The sequence below is a fragment of the Macrotis lagotis genome, chromosome X (assembly GCF_037893015.1).
Source record: "Macrotis lagotis isolate mMagLag1 chromosome X, bilby.v1.9.chrom.fasta, whole genome shotgun sequence".
NCBI classification, from domain to species: domain Eukaryota; kingdom Metazoa; phylum Chordata; class Mammalia; order Peramelemorphia; family Peramelidae; genus Macrotis; species Macrotis lagotis.
Window position 1 is genome coordinate 265,316,209 of NC_133666.1, and position 18,908 is coordinate 265,335,116.

Consider the following 18,908-nt stretch of genomic DNA (forward strand, 5'->3'; position numbering starts at 1 on the left):
TCAAATATGGCCTCAGACATTTACTAGCTGCATGACCCTGGGCAATTCACTTAACCCTGCTTGCCTCAGTTTCCTCATCTGTAAAATGAATCAGAAAAAATGGCAAATTACTCTAGTTTTTTTGTGAATAAAACTCCCCAAATGGGATCAGATACATCTGAAAAACAAGAACAAAGTGCTGAGAATTTAAATATGAAATTGAGATAATGCCAATTCCTTCACTCCAGTAGTTTGCATTTGAACATGGAACATTAAAATTGGAAAATAATATTCTGTGTAACTATGAAGGAAATATCATAGCCCTAGTCACTTCCCCAGTGACTTTCTGACATTGATATTTATTTTGACATTGGTAATTTAGGAGGTACAGTGGATTACACTCTGACCTTGGAGACAGGAAAACCTGAGATCAAATTTGACCTCAGACATTAACTTAGTTATGTGACCCTAAATAAGTCACTTAACTGCTATCTGCTTCAGTTTCCTCTTCTGTAATTTGGAAATAATAACAATGCTGACTTCCCAGAGCTGTTGTGTGAAATAATATCTGTATTTAGCGTAGTATCCTGCATATAAAAATGCTTCTTATAAAATGCTTCTTATCTTCCTTCTTTCTTTCTTTAGTGCCAGTCATGATGGAGGCTGGTTCACTGAAAATATCTATTAGATTTTTTACTATCACCATTTTCCCTTATTTTCTTAGATAGCCTAAACTTAGAAATCCTTGTGGGGGAAGAAATCATTTCATAATAATGATGATGATAATGATAGCTAGCATTTTTATAGTTTAAAGTTTGCAAATTTATTTTATGCTCATGATAACTCTGAAGAAAGGTGCTATTATCATCTTTATTGAGTTGAGGAAATTGAAGTGAACATTAAGTGCCCTGATCCAGGATCATATTACTAAGAAGTGCTTGAGGTCAAATCTGAACTCAGGTCTTCCTGACACCAAAGACCTCAACACTCTCTCCACTGTGCTATTGGTGAGTCATCCTAACCTCCATTTACCTCATTTTTTTCATTTACAAAATGAGGATAATAATAGCATCCACCTTCAGCCTCCAGAGGATCCAATGAAATATTTGTAAAGTTCTTAGCTAAGAACCTGGCACCCAGGAGGCACCTGAGAAATGAATTGTTTTCTTCCTTCTTTGCTTAGGATCAGAGTTTTTAAGTGTCTTAGAGATAGTCTTTCTTACTCTAGGTCCTGAGATCTATCCACAGTCCCATCTAGCTACAGATATCTGTCTACTGCCCTAGAAAAAAGAGTAAATGATCTTGAAGGTTTCTTCCTATTTTAAATCTATGCTTCTATGTTTAGGTCCCTTCCAAGTTCATACTTTATGCTTGCAAATGCAACAATATTCCTTCCCTCTTCTCTTTCATGCTTGGAAGGAGTAATTTCACCATAATTACCATGCAAAAAAGAATTGAGTAATAACAATTTAAAATTACTTTCCTTGTGGTGGTAATTATATGCAGTAGGAGTAGAAAGGAACATTTAGCACATTCTTCATTTTTTGCTCTATTAAAGTATGGGAAACTCTGGCAAACTGGTTTGTAGTTTTGAAAATTTGCCCAGGACGATGTCAACCCATTGGTTCTCTGTTTTCCAGAGACCCAAGGGTGTGTGGAGCCATTTGTAAAGAAGAGGAGTGGGGCAAAAGAAGGGTCTACAAGTAGGGCATTGAATTATGCTGATTACATTGGTTTTACTTCTTAGAAGATTCTGGGGACACTGCCTGGGGTAGGCCAAGAGAATGAGAATCCACATTAAAGAAAAGTCTTCCCACACATTCTACTAGTTAGAGAATCATTTCTGTGAACAATCTCTTCTAGGAGATGAAAATTTGCCCAGGGAAAGGAAAGCTTACAATGAAAATGTTAATATGACTTTTAAAAATGCTTGATGCGAAGAAAGCATTAAAAACAAATCTAGAGGGGAGGGTAGCATTTGAATAGAACTAGTCAAAAATATAACCTTAGAAGCAGCAACTCCTAAGCCAGAAAGATCAATTCAAGATCTGTCTCTGACCATGTGACCCTGAGCAAGTCACTTGGTTCTGGACAATTTTCTTAGACTGATCTGAGATGCTGACCTGCATTGGTAGAGGAAGTTTTCTCACCTAAGAGTTCCCAATACCAGTAAAATCTTAGGTCCAGTCCTTATCCTTAACCTTTCTCCTATCTTCTACTACTCTCCCCCATACCCCCAACTTTATGATGGTAAAGAGAACTACATCTAAGTAAACAGGAGAAAAGACCTAGATCCCAGTCACCGTTAAATAAATAGGTAACTTTCCACAAGTCACTTATATTTCTGACTCTTTTTGCTCATCTGTAAAATGAGGCAGTTAGATTAAAAGATTTCTAAAATACCTTCCAGATTTTATATTCTATAATTTTAAAATATCCTTCATTAAAATGGAGTTAGAGGAGGTGATGAGAATGGAACCAAGAGGATCAAAGACAATAGGAGGGTGATATCTTGAGTTGCAAATGAATTGGATTTTTATAGTCATCACTCTTACTCTCTCTTCCAGAGTCATGTGGTCCAGTGGCAAGATGAATATATCAGGGTGACTGGTAATTTGCCTGGATGCAGTGGGAGACCTTGGTCTTTTTAAGCTAAGGGTTTTCCCAGTTCTGAGGCAAGAATTGAGACAAAAGATAATCTAGTTTACCTTCACAAAACAATCAGTATCTTCAGGGAAGACCCTCAGAGTAGTCAAATCAGAAAAATCAATATTTAAATTCATTCTGAGTCATCAGATCCCAAATAATTGAACCAGTAAGGCTTGGACTGGAACCTACTATTAACCAATCTATGAGAAGCCTGAGTGATTTGGGTTGAAAGGTAAAGTCAAGTAGCTCAATTTGAATCCCAATGAGCAGAAAAAGAGAGAGTGAAAAAATAAATGAAAGACAATACATTTGCCAGATATGGGGAAAGGGGGAGAGAGGGATTGAGAGGCTGTAGTAGAGTCCTACTCTCTTAAGATTGGCTTCTGTCTTTTAATTTTAATTCTAGGTATTTGAGATTAAAATCTCTACCTTCAAATTGATTAGGACCTATAGCTAGAAAAAAGTTTTCCAAACCACTTTGCAGTAATATTTAGGAATTCAAAAAGCTAAAAAAGATGGCTGATATTTGAGTGAAGTGCTGTGGCTTAAGAAAAGAAAGTCAGGGCAGCTAGGTAGCGCACTGAATAGAGCACCAGCCCTGGAGTCAAGAGGTCCTGAGTTCAAATTCAGCCTCAGACACTTAATAATTAACTAGTTGTGTGACCTTGGGCAAGCCACTTAACCCCACTGCCTTACCAAAAGAACCTAAAAAAGAAAAGAAAGTCAAAGTGTTAGAATATAGAGGTCCTTGCTTTTAGTCACGATGATTTGTATATCTTTAGAGTGAATACTGACATGGGAAGAAATGAGATTTGTACATAGCAACCATAATTTCTTTCTCATGTCATTGGAGAGTGCCAGAAATATTATTTATCAGATATAATCTCTTTTCAAGTATTTGGAAAAAATACTATTCATGTTTCTCTCTCATTAATAGGAAAAATGAAAATTTGCAATTGACCCAATTTTATCCTTTTGGGTGCTATGCATTTTACCATCTTATGAATAAAAAGCATATTAGAATGAAGAGATCATTTTGAAATCAATGAAGAAAGACTAAAAATCAGAATGAATATTCACCAACATCTAACATTGGGGGAAATAGAGCTAATTGTCATCTACATGGATCTGAAATGGTGATTAGCAGTGACTTTTAGTCCATATTATTGATTGACATATCTGGAAGGGCTATTTTAAAAGTCCTTAGCTCTACTGATCAGGCCCTGTGCCTCTGAGAGACCTTGATAAGAAACAACAGTATAAAAATCCTAGTTAAATCAAGAGCAAAGCTAATGCTGATGCCTATGTTGAAGAAACTTACTTGGTTAGGCAGGTTCCTGCTGCCTAAAGTCTTTAGTAGAGATAGCAGCATCTACTGGCCGTCTAGACATCTGATCCCTTCCACAATCTACTAGCAGATCAAGGTTTACCTCAGTGGGTAATACTAGAAATCATTTGGAAAGACACCAATCTGCTTTCAATTATGTGAGTTTAGCAGATTTTCTTTTTTATTTTCAGAGTCACAATTTCAAACCTGTTAGGGATTCCAGATTATCACCTGTTATCTCAAAGACTGTCACTGCAATTTCTATCTCAAGACAAAATTTATTATAATTTAATTAATATTAAAGAAACTATTACAACTCTTGGAAAAGTTGGAAGATATTGTTTCAGATATTAGATTAAACTTATTTTGTAGAAGAAGAGACATAGAGACAGATAGTTTAAAATAGTATATCAAAGACCACACTGAGGGTGAGAGATAAAGGAACATGGCTAGAGTTCCCTAGTTACTAAGTGTGGGTGTTTACATTCAAATCATATTGAAATATGTCTTCAGGGGGCGGCTAGGTGGTGCAGTGGAGAAAGCACCGGCCTTGGAGTCAGGAGTACCTGGGTTCAAATCCAGTCTCAGACACTTAATAATTACCTAGCTGTGTGGCCTTGGGCAAGCCACTTAACCCCGTCTGCCTTGCAAAAACCTAAAAAAAAAAAAAAATATGTCTTCAAATCTATTATTCTTCCTTCTACATCACCTTTGTCCCTAAGATACTGCCTCCCTATCATTAGGTCCTTTCTTCTCTCTTGGTCAAGTTAATATTTTTAATAAAGAGAATATCAAGTAGTTCTTACCTTTTACTTTAAGGGAATAGGGCAGTTTAGTTTAGCAGGGATAAATATACTTAGTTCCCATTCCTATGGATCATATATCCAGGAATTTTATTGTTTGAAAATATCAGTTTGAAACTAAAATTATGCTTTGCCATATTTTCCTGGATTTTAGATTTGAAAGAAACTGAAAGTCTAATGCTCGAAGCTTTGAAAAATTGAGGACAGAATACTATCGATCGCCAATATCGCCTTCTAGTGGTTAAAGAAAGAAAGTTCATAGCCCATTTTAGGTTTGGGGGAATGGGAGGAGGGGGAAAGAAAAGAAGGATGACATTGAAGGTTAAAATGAGACTTTACAGAGATCTATGCTTCAGACTTATGCTTCATCTTATTCCCAGTGACCTTCCCTAATCAACACAGAAAGATCTTATTCTTGTAACAGTATGGGGAGTTTACAGAGGTTTCCTTTGTTTGAGAAATAGTTAATAAATTTCCATCTGCTATTTCCCCAATTCATTTGAAAGTAAATAGGCTTTGTCATACTATCCAGGAAGAATCAATGATGGCTAGGGTTCTGATAAAATGGACAGATGTATATTAGCTATGGGACCCTGGGGAAGTCAAACATCTTTAGGACTCTGTTTTATTATCTATAAAAATGAAGGGGTTAGAATGGATTACTTCCATGGTCTCTCCTTGATATAAATCTATGATCCTATTGATTCATTGTCTCCAAAACTCATAATCCTGAAACTATGGTCATTGAGAGATTCTCTAGCCTACTCCATTTTTCTTAGGAAGTAGATTTAAACTATTCTGGGATAGAATATAATCTTCTTCTTTCTTAAAGATTTCTAGAGACAGGGTCACAGAATAGAAGTGAGCTCAGAAACCCTTTAGTCAAACCTGTACTTAAACTAAAATTTTTACTGAGCCATATTCAATAAGTGGTTATCCATTCTTACCATAAAAATCTAAAGTGGGATAGAATCCTCTGTACTCAATAGTCCAAGAGGGGAGAAAATACTCAAGTAACTGTGTGTATAAATAGCATACATGGAGTCAATGCACATGTATTAAGAGCCTAATATGTGCCAATAGGGAAGCTAGATAGGTCAGTGAGGGTCAGGAAGACACATCTCTATGAGTTCACATCTGACCTCAGACTCTTTCCATCTGTGTGACCCTGGGCATATTACTTAGTACTTTTTGCCTCCGTTTCCTCATCTGTCAAATAAGATGGAGAAAGAAATGACCAAGAAAACCTCAAAGGAGTTCACAAAGATCATACATAACTGGAATGACTGAAAGCAACAACAACATAGATAACTAGACATTAAAAATCATTAAACTGGGGCGGCTAGGTTGCACAGTGGATAGAGCACATGGATCTGAAATGGAGTCAGAAGTACCTGAGCTCTGGAGTCAGAAGTACCTGAGTTCAAATCTGACCTCAGACACTTAATAATTACCTAGCTGTGTGGCCTTGGGCAAGCCACTTAACCCCACTGCCTTGCAAAAAAAAAAATTGAACAGTAAGTGTGTTAGGACCAGGGACCAGACCTGTAGAGGAAGGTGGTAGTATGGTGAAAAGAGCACAAGGTTTGGAAATAGGAAGACTTATCTTACTGAGTTCAAATTTGGCCTCAGACAATTTCAAATTGTGTGACCGTGGGCAAATTATTTAAGCCTGTTTGCCTCAGTTTCCTCATCTAACATATGACAAATCATTTCACCATCTTTGCCAAGAAAATCCCATGTGTGGTCATGAAGAGTCAGACAACCAAATTGTATATGTCGATGTTTATGCTAAGCACTAGAGTTGCCAAAAAAGGAAAAAAAAAGATAATTCCTGCTTTCAAAGAGCACATGGTCTAATGGGGAAGACAGCATGTCAAAAGAAGTCTATACTATATTACAGAAATACTTGCTTTTTTCCTTAAGTTTAGAATAAAATCAATAAAAAAATTTAAAATAAAAAAGAAGCTGAGAAAAGTGGTAAAGGAGCTACCCTGTGCAAAAAGCATGAGGGAGTTCTCCTAGCAGGGGTGGGAACATAATTTGAGGAGGCTTGAGTTTCAGAGTTAATATGATCTGGCAGCATTATCTGTTTCTTGAGATCAGGAAGTACAGGAGAATAGTCAGATGAGAAAAGATGAAGTACATTCCCTGTGTGCCCTTCTTAAATGGTGGAAGACCTGGGATGAACTTGTCAACATCCACTGTTTGTTTTCTACAATCAGAAGGAAGTCAGGGTTCCAGGGACCAGGAGGACTGTGGAGGTGTGAGTTCAGAGTTGATTTCTTCTTGCAGAATAATGAATTTCCCGTGAAGATGAAGTCTAGGAGAGCAGGATACACAAGATAAATTAGAGATAATCAACAGAGGGAAGGCATTAGCAGAGTTGGTTTGACAAGGGTTTACTGTAGAAGATGAGATTTTAACTGGAACTTAAAGGAAGCTAGGGAAGTCAGGCAGTAGGATCAAAGACAGAATGAACTCCAAACAAGGGCAATAAGCAGTCAAAATGCCCACACCTGAGAGATGGAGTGTTTTATGCTACAAACATCAATAGGAATAATATCACTGGATCATCCAAAATGTAGAGGAAAGGTATAAAATCACTGGAAAACTAGGAAAGCAATTTATGATAATCAGATTATGAAGGGCCTTGAAATACCCAATAGAGGATTTCATATTTGATCCTAGAGGTGTAGAAGAACCTCTAGGAGATCCTAGAGGTGAGACTTGACTTGAGGTTCTGACACAAAACTGTGACCCTGGTAAAATTCCTTAACCTTTCAGTTCTCCAGGGAATTCTCTTAAAATAAAAATGGCAGAGAAAGTATTACACTGCATTGGTAACTCCCAATGCTAACTGCTCTCAAACCAAAGAAATCTCAGGTCCAATACCTATTCCTAATTGTTTGACAGCATTTCCCCCCTTTTTTATGTCAAGCTAAACACTTCCTCCTTGTAACATCTACCCATTTCAACCACTTCTGTTCCACTGCAACAAAGCAAAACAAATTGAATCCCTTTTTCATGTGGAAGACCTTTCAAATGCATTAAGGGAGTTGTGCCTTTTAAAGTCTTCTCTACTCCAGCTTAAATACCCCTATTTGCTTTGATTTACCACACTCCATTCCTGTTTCCCTAAAGTTTGAAGTGTTTATATCACAATGATGGTGCAGAGAAGAAGGACTTCTCTAATCTTTGGAATTCCCTTCCAGGGAATCTTGGCTTTTGAGGAACAACTTGGAGGACATTCTGATTGTGTGTCCCCTTCTTCATTCTCTTCTCCAGTAACTACTATTAATCTTCCCTTTCTTTCGCTAGATAATTTAATGTACAACTGTCTAGTTTTTTTCCCAGTGAAACCACCAAATAGCCATGTCTTGGAATTCTGGCAAATCAGTCATTTAAGTAAAATCAATATAATATTCTTGTAAATGCAATACTTCATCTCTAGAATTCAATGACAAACAGATGAATAAATTCTTTCAAAGAGTGTAGGTTACTCATTTTCCACTTGAAAAAAGTCTATGATAATTAATCTCTTCCCAGGAATAAAAGATTTTCTATAAGAAAGTGGTTGTTGCACTCTTTTGAGGCATAATTACAAAGAATAACATGTGTGGACAATCCATGCCAAAACATGTATGAGTAAAGAAAACATTCAAAGTAAAGACCACATATCATATTCTATTATTTTTGAAAAGTAAAAATATTTTTATTAATAGCCTTCCTTTTATTCTTAATCTTCAAAAGTTCTATAAAAATGTTTTAAAATTAAGCTTTCATTTTGCTCCCTTTCCCTCAATGTTCAGGTATTTTCTTTCTAAGGAAAAATTCAGTAATAGTAATAATAAACATTTTAATGATCTGTGCTCCACAGAGTATTTCACTCAAGAACTCTCAACTTGTTTTTAATTTTTTCTCTGTAAGGGTGACTCATAGAAGGAAATAGTGGATGGATAAAATATGAAGTATGGATGAAGAAAAAATGATATTAGCAAAAAATCTATTTATAACTTATTACAGATGTATTTTACTACCTTTATTGATCTGTGTAGCCCATTCTCTACCCCAGAAAAATATCAACTATCATTTTTATTTGTTTTCTTCAACATAGATAGTGAATTTCAAAGGAATTGCTTATGGACAAAGTGAGTAGGTATAGAAATATGGGGGATAGAAGCAAAGTGCCACAGGGGAAAGAGCACTAGGTGAGGAAATCAAAGAAACTGAAGTTCATATCCTGGCTCTGACACTTACAAGTTGTATGTTGCTAGGAAAATCGACTAACCTCTCTGAACTTCAGTTTCTTCATCTGTAAAACAGGAAGGTAGGAATAAGAATTTACATAGTATCTACCATTTTAAGCCTTTTACAAATAATATCCCATTCTTTTTTGTTTGTTTTTGTTGGGCAATGGGGTTAAGTGACTTGTCCAAGATCACACAGCTAGTGTCTGAGATCATATTTGTGCTCAGGTCCTCTTGACTCCAGTGCTGGTGCTATCCACTGTGCCACCTGGTTGCCCCCAAACATTATCACATTTGATCCTTGTGATAACCCAGAGAGATAGATGCTATTATTATCATCCCAATTCTCCAGTTGAGAAAACTGAGGCAAACAGAAATTAAGTGACTTGTCTAGGTCATATAACCAGTAAGTATCTGAAGACTGGATTTGAATTTTGGCCTCCCTGACTGTAGACTCAGTACTCCATCCACTGTGCCACCAGCTAAAATATTTTAGTTTGTTGAAAGCAAAGTTCTTTATAAACTTTAAAGCACAATGGAAATGTGAACTCTTGTTAATAAATCTTGGTATTTTTATTTTTCAAAAATCTACATTTATATATAAATTCTACTAGATAAGATACTTCAAGGATTCCAAAATTCTTTATATTATTTATCTTATTTGAACTTCAAAATATCCTTGTGAGGCAGGAGCTGTCATTTTACATTTCAGAAATGAGTCAAAAAGGAAAGAAAGAAGCACTTATTAGGCATTGTACTAAGCACTTTACAAATATTATCTAATTCAATCCTTACAACAACTCTATGAGAAAAGGGCTATTATTTATCCTCATTTTGTAGTTGAAAAAATTGATTGATGGAGGTTAAATGATTTGCCCAGGGTCATATAACTAGTAAGAATCTGAGGTCACATTGGAACTCAGGTCTTCCTGACTCCAGACCTGACACTATATCCACTGTGCCATTTAGGTGCTTATTTAATCCTACTGAGCAGAGAAGGGATAGAAATATATATTTTAGAATTTGGCAACTGTGTGGAAGATGTTGAATGAAGTTATTTCTTTCATTTTCATTTTAAAATCTAGGTAAAAACTACTTTACCCATTTTTTCTCAAGTGTGGCCAAAATTAAACTACTATAGGTCTTTTGGGTTTTTTTTTAATAGATCAATTGGTGAAGTAGGAGGAGAAGTATTTGAAATGGTTTTCACTTCTCTTATGGAATGTGGTGCCATTTCTAAGAGGAACCATCCTGGAGCCTTAGTAGCATTGCTCTCAGAAGGTCTGAGTTCTTGGTCAGCATGTGGAAATTCTTCTTTCAATTATGTCAGATGTCTTCTCTCAATTCTTTCCCCAGCTAATTTCCTAGATGCTCAAGAGAGTTGAAACTTGTGACCTGGCTCAGATTTCAGGCCTAAGAAAGGACCTTAGGGAGACCTATGCCCTCATTTTACAGATGAGAAAACTGGTGCATATGAAAATCACAAGGAAGATTTTAAAGTAAGGCAGAGAAATATTTATCTCTGCTCTATAGAAACTACCCATTGTGCCCTTGTAAATTGGGAATGAATGGGATTCTCTCACAGATACTTAAGTTAAGAAATCTAGTGTACCCTAGAAATAAGGACCTGCTCAACGTCCTATGGCAAAACTAGGATTTGAATCCTTGTCTGGTGATTACAAATTCAATTCTCTTTCCACTGTTCTATGTTCCTTTAACATTGCTTATAGGAAAGGAGAGCTAGGCCTAGAGTGACATTCTCTTTTGGAGGCAAATTCCCAAACTCCAATGGAAGGAAAGCTCCCTTGACTGAGATAATTGCATCATTATTGCCTGTGTCCATGAATAGTGAATTTCAAAGGAATTGCTTATGGACAAAGTGAGTAGGTATAGAAATATGGGGGATAGAAGCAAAGTGCCACAGGGGAAAGAGCACTAGGTGAGGAAAGCTTCTGGAAAGTGCCTTTGTCAAGAGCCTGTGTTTCATGGACATCAAAAAAGGTTTTTCTTTTATCCTTCATCAACATCTTCTTCTTGATCAGGAAGTGTTTTTGTGGTAGTAGCAGTCCAAGTCAGCTTCTGGCTACAACTAGAGAGAGCAAAGGTCCAGAGGATAATGACAAGTACAGAGTAGAGTCCAATTGAAATGACAATTATATTGTAAAAGGCTGAGATCTAATCATCTTGTTGGCATTTTGCCAGAGCAGCTAACACCTCTTCTGCTCTTTTCATAAACTCAGAACCTGCCTCTTTGTCTCTTTTAAACAGTAGTGACAAAATAACCCACCTCCCTCTTTTAAAATGACTCCTTTCTAGATCTTAAACTATAATATTATGTCTGGAAAGTCATTATGTACACAACTTGATTTGGGGCAATTCTTCTTTAGCCATTTAACTCTTATTCTTTACCACAATAAGATCCATAGATTGAATATTTTTAAAACTTTTTAAAGACCTTTTTTAAAAGACCTGTTTTATTCAACCTAAAAGGGATGAAGCTTTGGGGATAAGAGAAATGTTATCAAGATGAAAAAATATGGTTGCTGGGCTCCCAGTATTCCCTGGCCTCTGGCTTCAACATCTGGAAAGACAGGAAGCATTATTGAGAATTTTCTCTGGTTGTAATGAATCAGAGGATTTAGTGCTGGAAAGCTCCTTAGAGGTTCATAGACTTAAAACAGGAAGGAACCTCAGAAATCATCTAGTCAAGACACTTTTTTTTTCTTTTTTTGTGTCATGGACTCCCTTTTTGCAGGCAATTGGGTGGCACAGTGGAAAGAATGTTGGACCTGGAGACAAGAAAATTCATCTGCCTAAGTTCAAATCTAGCCCCAGATATTTACTAGTTGTGTATGGCCTCGGGCAAGTATCTTTACCCTGGTTCCCTTAGATTCTTCATCTGCAAAATGACCTGGAGAAGGAACTGGCAAATCACTCCAATGTCATTGCCAAGAAAATCCCAAATGGAGTCTTGAGGAATTGAATGCAAATAATCAACACTACCAACAAAAGACTCTGTATGTGTGTGTATATATATTGTGTGTATACATATACATACATGTATATATGCATGTCTATACACACATACATGTGCATACATACGCAGTATGACAAAGCAAGGACCCTGAGATCAAATCATAGATCTGTTTTTTACTTCCCAATCTTAATCTAGTTTAAGATTAATCACTTAAGGGGTGGCTAGGTGGCCTAGTGGATAAAGCACTGGCCCTGGAGTCAGGAGTACCTGGGTTCAAATCTGGTCTCAGACCCTTAATAATTACCTAGCTATGTGGCCTTGGGCAAGCCACTTAACCCCGTTTGCCTTGCAAAAACCTAAAAAAAAGATTAATCACTTAATCTGTGACCTAGTCCAACTGCCTCATTTTGGAGATGAGTGAACTAAGGAATAGAGAGAACTTTCCAAGTCCCAGAAATATTCAAAATATCAGAATGAAGATTCAAACCCAGGACTTCTCATTTTGAGCAAGAGTTATTTTTCCTCATAGATTTTTCTCCCCTTAACATGTATCTGCAAACTTGTTGAGAAAATATCATTTTATTATAAATCAGTACAATAGTCATGTGCCTGAAAAGTTGTATTTTCCCCAATTCTTACAACCTCTCAGATCTCTCTAAAATAGAAGTTATGCACAAAAGATAAAGCAATTCAAGCTATTTCCATGGTCTAAATTACTAATAAGCTAAAAATGGAAATTAATATAATACTATATATTTTAGGGACATCGGTTTTAAAATATGCAACTTCCAAGGATTTATTAAAACACACACATACAGCTACACAAACCTTATTTACCTTCACCTACATGGACAGTACAATAAATATGGATAATTACAATGATTCTCCTGGAGCTCTTATTGTCAATAATCAACAAGCAGACAAATTATGCTCCCTTATATTATTCTGGTTAGTATAACAACAAAATCAAATAATACCTTTAGGGAGAGAGAGGGAGAGAGAGAGAGAGAGAGAGAGAGAGAGAGAGAGAGAGAGAGAGAGAGGAAATAGAGAGGAAAGAGAGGAGAGAATTATAATAGCTGATATCTATATGTTTCATAAATATTTGCTCTATACTTTGCATCTATTATCTCACTTTATCTTTACAGGAATCCTGTGAGGCACATTCCCAACATTCCCATACTACAATATTGTTACAGTTTTAAAGATGAGAAACCTGAGGCTAGAATGATAAATTAACTTGCTCATGGTCATATAGCTAAGAGGCATGATTTGAATCCAAGTTGCTCCTGACTCAAAGTCCAGTACTGTAACCAAAAAAGTATTTTTTGGCTAACCCTTACTTAAATAGGAATTTAATAACTAATACTTCCTATTCTCAAGAATTTTGGTTAATTAAGGTTTTTATATGGATTCTTAAAAGTTTCAGAAAATTCTGAAAGCAGAGAAGTGATAATTTGCAGTTCTCTTTCAAGACATGTGGATGGAATGAAAGTTAAAAGAATAAAGTTGAAGTTAAATAATAAAGTTAAAATGAAGATATTCACAATATGATAACAGGGAAGGGAAAAGAACCAAAAACCAAGCCTATCTTGTAACCAAAAATAAGCACTATCTTGTAATATCAAGTTATGCATGCCCTAGCATTGTTGATTATACAAAACTATCAACTGCTGATTTTGTTGCAACTTCAAAAGATCTTGCAAATTCAAAATAATTGAGAAGCACTTGCAACTGCAATGTGATCCAACACAGAAAGAAATTTAATGAAAAGCCCTAGAGATGGACTTCTCCAAGATCCATTAATTTTTTTTTTCTAAACTTTAAGGTCAGTAAAACAACAATTGGTTCAAATTCAGTCTGTTGGCAAAAAGGTTGTGTTCAAAAACATGCTCAATATTCTTGAGATCGCAGCTTGAAAGATATAAAACCAGAAAGAGATTCAGAGACCATCTAGTCTATTTCCCTCTCTTTACAGATAAGAAAACTGAGTCCTATAGAGGTGTAATGCCTTGTGAGGGACAAATAAATAGTTAATCTTCAGTAACAGTGTAGCTTCTAAATTAATAACAAATGTGCAAAGTACTGAATTTAGCATTCAGGGAGACGGAAAAACTGACCAAGGCTCTGAAATTAAGGAAATTGTTCTGGTAGAGCAGTAAAGAGTCTTTTTGGTTCAGTAGAATTAAGAAGATTTGGTTTGTAATTAGAGGAGTTTGGTTTGAATTGCAGCACTATATTTGAAGATGGAAGGGTGGTACAGTGGATAGAGCACTAAGCCTAGACTCAGGAAAACAGAAGTCAAATCTGGCCTGAGGTGCATTCTAACTGTGCATGACACTGGTCAAGTCACTTAACCTTATTTGCCTCAATTTCCTCATCTTGAAAATGATCTGGAGAAGAAAATGATAAACCATTCCAATATCTTTGCCAAGGTTACTCCAGATGGTGTCAAAAAGAGTTGAAAACAGTTGAACAAAAACAATCTGCATCTCTTTGGACCTTAGTTTTCTTATCTATAAAATAATAAATCAGAAGAGACAACCTTTCAGGGTCTAATAATTCTTACATTGACTATGTTTTTCACATGCAAATTACTATAATAGAAAATTAGCACCAGATCTAAAACTTTATTATAAAGCAGCAACCATCAAATGTGACTGAGAAATAGAGTGGTGGATCAGTGGGTAGGTGAGGTACAAATGACCCAGTAGTAAATCACTATAGTAATCTATTGTCTGATAAACCAAAGACTCTAGCTTATTGGATAAGAGCTCTCACTCTTTGACAAAAACTTCTGGGGAAAACAGGAAAATTGTAAGGCAGACACTAGGTATAGACCAACATCTCATATCCCATTCCTAGATAAGGTCAAAATGGGTACAAGATTAAGATTATACCATAAGCCAATTGGGGGAGGAAGGAAGAGTTTACATGTCAAATCTATGGAGAAAGGAAGAATTTATAAAAAAACATAGAGAACATTATGAAATGCCAAAATGAATAATTTTTATTATATTAAATTAAAACATTTTTGCACATACAAAACCAATGCAGCCAAGCTTAGACGGAAAGCAGAAAGATGATAAACATTTATTACAGTGTTTCTGATGGTCCCATTTCTCAAATATATAAAGAACTAAGTCAATTTTATAAGAATACAAGTTATTCCCTAATTGATAGATAGTTAAAGGATACGAACAAGAAGTTTTCAGATGAAAAAATTAAAGCTATCTATACACATATAAAAAATACTCTAGATCACTATGGATTAGAGAAATGTAACTTCAAAAAACTCTAAGGAATTCCTCACACTTATCAAATTGGCTAATATGACAGAAAAGGAAGATGATAAATGTTGGAGGGGATGTGGTAAAATTGGAACACTAATGCATTGTTGGTAAAATTGTGAACTGATCCAACCATTCTGGAGAACAATTTGGAACTGTGCCCAAAGAACTATAAAGCCATGCATACTCTTTGATCCAGCAATACCACTATTAGATCTGTATCCCAAAGAGATCATAAAAAAGGGAAAAGGACCAACAAATACAAAAATATTTATAGCAGCTCTTTTGTGAAGGCAAAGAATTGGGCAATAGAGGGGATTCCCATAAATTGGGGAATGACTGAAAAAGTTGTAGTATATGAATGTAATGGAATACTATTGTCCTATAAAAATGATGAGCAGACAGATTTCAGGAAAACCTAGAAAGTCTTATATGAAATTGTGCTTGGTGAACTAAGCCAAACTAGGAGAAAATTGTACATGGTAATAGTATTGTATGATGATCAACAATGATTGACTTATCTCTTCTCAGTTATACAGTGATCCAAGAAAATTCCAAAAGAATCATCCACATCAAGAAAAAGATCTATGGAGTCTGAATGCAGATCAAAACATACTATTTTCACTTTTAGGGTGTTTTTTTGTGTGATTTTTTTTTCCTTTTCTTGGGCTTCTTTCACAAAATGACTAAAATGGAAATATGGGGTTTTTTTAGTTTTTTTCTTTTTGCAAGGCAAATGGGGTCAAGTGGCTTGCCCAAGGCCACACAGCTAGGTAATTATTAAGTGTCTCAGACCGGATTTGAACCCAGGTACTCCTGACTCCAGGGCTGGTGCTTTATCCACTGCGCCACCTAGCCGCCCCTAAAATGGAAATACATTTATGTGATTGCACATAAATAACCTACATCAGATTGCTTACCATCTTGGGGAGAGAAGTTGTGAGGAAAGGATGCAGAAAAAACTTGAAAATCAAAATCTTAATCTTTTAAAAATGAATGTTGAAAAACTATCTCTACATGTAATTTGAAAAAAAATTAAAATACTTATTTACAAAAAAAAGCCAGCATGATGAGTGAATAAGGAAATGAACAAAATTCCATGAGATTTTGGAAGAAAAAAATATAAAAATATGAAACTTTCCATTAATTTCTATGTCAATTTCACTCATAAATTTTAGGTTGCTATAAATGTATAAGTTATAATGTTATTATTCAATTGTTTCAGTCATAACTGACTCTTCATGATCACATTTGGAACTTTCTTGGTAAGGATACTGAATGGGTTTGCTCATTCTTTCTCTCTATCATTTGACAGATGAGAAAACTGAGATAAACAGGGTTGAATGACTTGATCAGAGTCTCACACAGCTAGGAAAGTATCTCAGGAAGGAGTTGAACCAAATCTGACTTCAGAGCCATCACTTTATCCACACCACCCAGATATCCATTTTATGTTCCTTTGGTATCCTACAACAAGTTTTTAAACTTTTTGTATTTGTTTTTAAATATATCACAAATAACAATGCAATAACGAGGCAATATAGAATCAATTCTTTATTTTCATTTTTTTTTAGCACAAATACTGTATCTGGGTTTAAAATAGAGATATTTTACATTTTCTCTTCACACTGGCCAACTCTTGCATGGCCTTGACTTAGTCAAGTACCACAAAGTATGTTACCTCTTCCCCAGAACTGGAAAAATTCAAAGTATGGCTCCTGACTTGGGGCTATTGACTTCATCTTTGTTATGTGGATAGCACATTATTTTTAGAACCATTTTCCTCCCATAAACTATAGGCTACTCTTTCCCTAAACTACTTACATAGCAAAGGTAAATGGGATCATATTAAATCTGCCAGTGAACACAGAAATGCAATTCAATTACTAATAGTTGTGAATTGAGTCTAGCCTCTCAATTGCCCTTAGTAACCCAACTGAGCCAGGTTTTTTCTTCTAATATTTCATAAAAAGAAGGTGCAGCACATTTCTTTCTCCTTTTAAGGACATCTCGACTGCCCTTGGTCACGTGGTGTTTTTTCCTTTGGACCAGATGGGCACCATTTTTTGAAGAATGTCTTAAATTCCAATCTTGTACTTCATGGAACAACTCAATCATCTGGATATTTTGGCTGGTATCTACTGCACCCAAAATTGAGATTAATTTAATTCAATTCAATATGCATTTGTTAAAGATCCATGTGACTGGAATTGTGCAATATACTGGAGATAGAAAGGCAAAAAACAGAATAGACCCTGCCTCCAAGTTGTTTATATTTGATGTGGAGAGTGAGTACCTGCATATAAACAAGAATAAAATATATGCAAAATTATTGCAAAGTAATTTGGAGGGGGCACATAGCAATTGGAGCGATCAGGAAGGGCCTCTTGTAGAAAATTATATTTGAGCTAAGTTTTTGAATGAACAATTGACTAAATTGTTCAAATTATTGGTCTACACAAAACTTAGCTATTTGATGACTTCATGCTTTTATATAGCTGCTAAATCTTCCCTAGTCTTACCTAGTCAGTGCTGGAAACCATCCTTCAAATGCTTTCTCTTTATGGCATATAATCTGTTATATATATATGGATTGGGCAAATACTAAACTCCCTTCTTTTCATGGTCTGACTTTGATATTCACTTGCATTAGAATGCCTTCACTATTTCTGCACCCACTAAAGGAAGAAGTCCCAGAGACAATCAAGAGTTAAAAGGTGAAATTCCAAAATGGAGAAATTGAAATATGAAAAATTGTGGAACACCACAGATTGTTAACTTGTGATTGGTATTAAATTAAAATTTAGCTCAAGATTTTATATCTATTGTTTTAAAACCCATGCAAGAGATAATACCATTTTCTTTCCCTAAGAACATCAGGGCTCATTGATTGACATTAGAGACTTCTGGCTGTTTTTTTTTAATTCCTTTTCCATAAGCCTGTAGGAAACATGAGATGATGATCATTTGTCTTCAAAAATAAAATGTTCTGTAATTACTAATTTCTTCCAATATACCCAGTAGTAGACCCTCTTGTGATAGAAAATGTGAAAAGGAAAGGTGGATTTACAGCAAAACTCAAATGCAAGAAAAGAAAGCTTACAAACTTCTGAGTTTATTAAAAACAACAAGCTCCTGCTAGAACTGTGAATCATAAGCTAGGGTCTGTGCACTTGATTGAAACACAAATACATACACATATATTTTATAATTGCATTTCAATATAATTGGTTCCCTTTGCAGACCTATGTGATTTGTTTTGATTTTAAATTTTATGCAGGGGCAATTATGTGATTCAGTGGCTAGAGGGCCAGGTTTGAAATCAGGAAGATCTGAATTCAAATCCAGTCTCAGACACTTATTAACTGTAAGACCCTGGGCAAATCATTCAACCTCCATTTGCCTCAGTTTCCTCATCTGTAATTTGGAGATCATAATAGTACTCCCCCCGCCCGGGGTCATTGTAAGGATCAAATGAGATTGTTGTTGCTTAGTCATATCTGACTCTGTGATCCCATTTACCATATTGTCCATGGCATTTTCTTGGCAAAAATACTGGAGTGGTTTGTCATTTCCTTTTTCAATGGATTAAGCAACTTGCTGAGGATCATATAGCTAGTAAGAGTCTGAGAC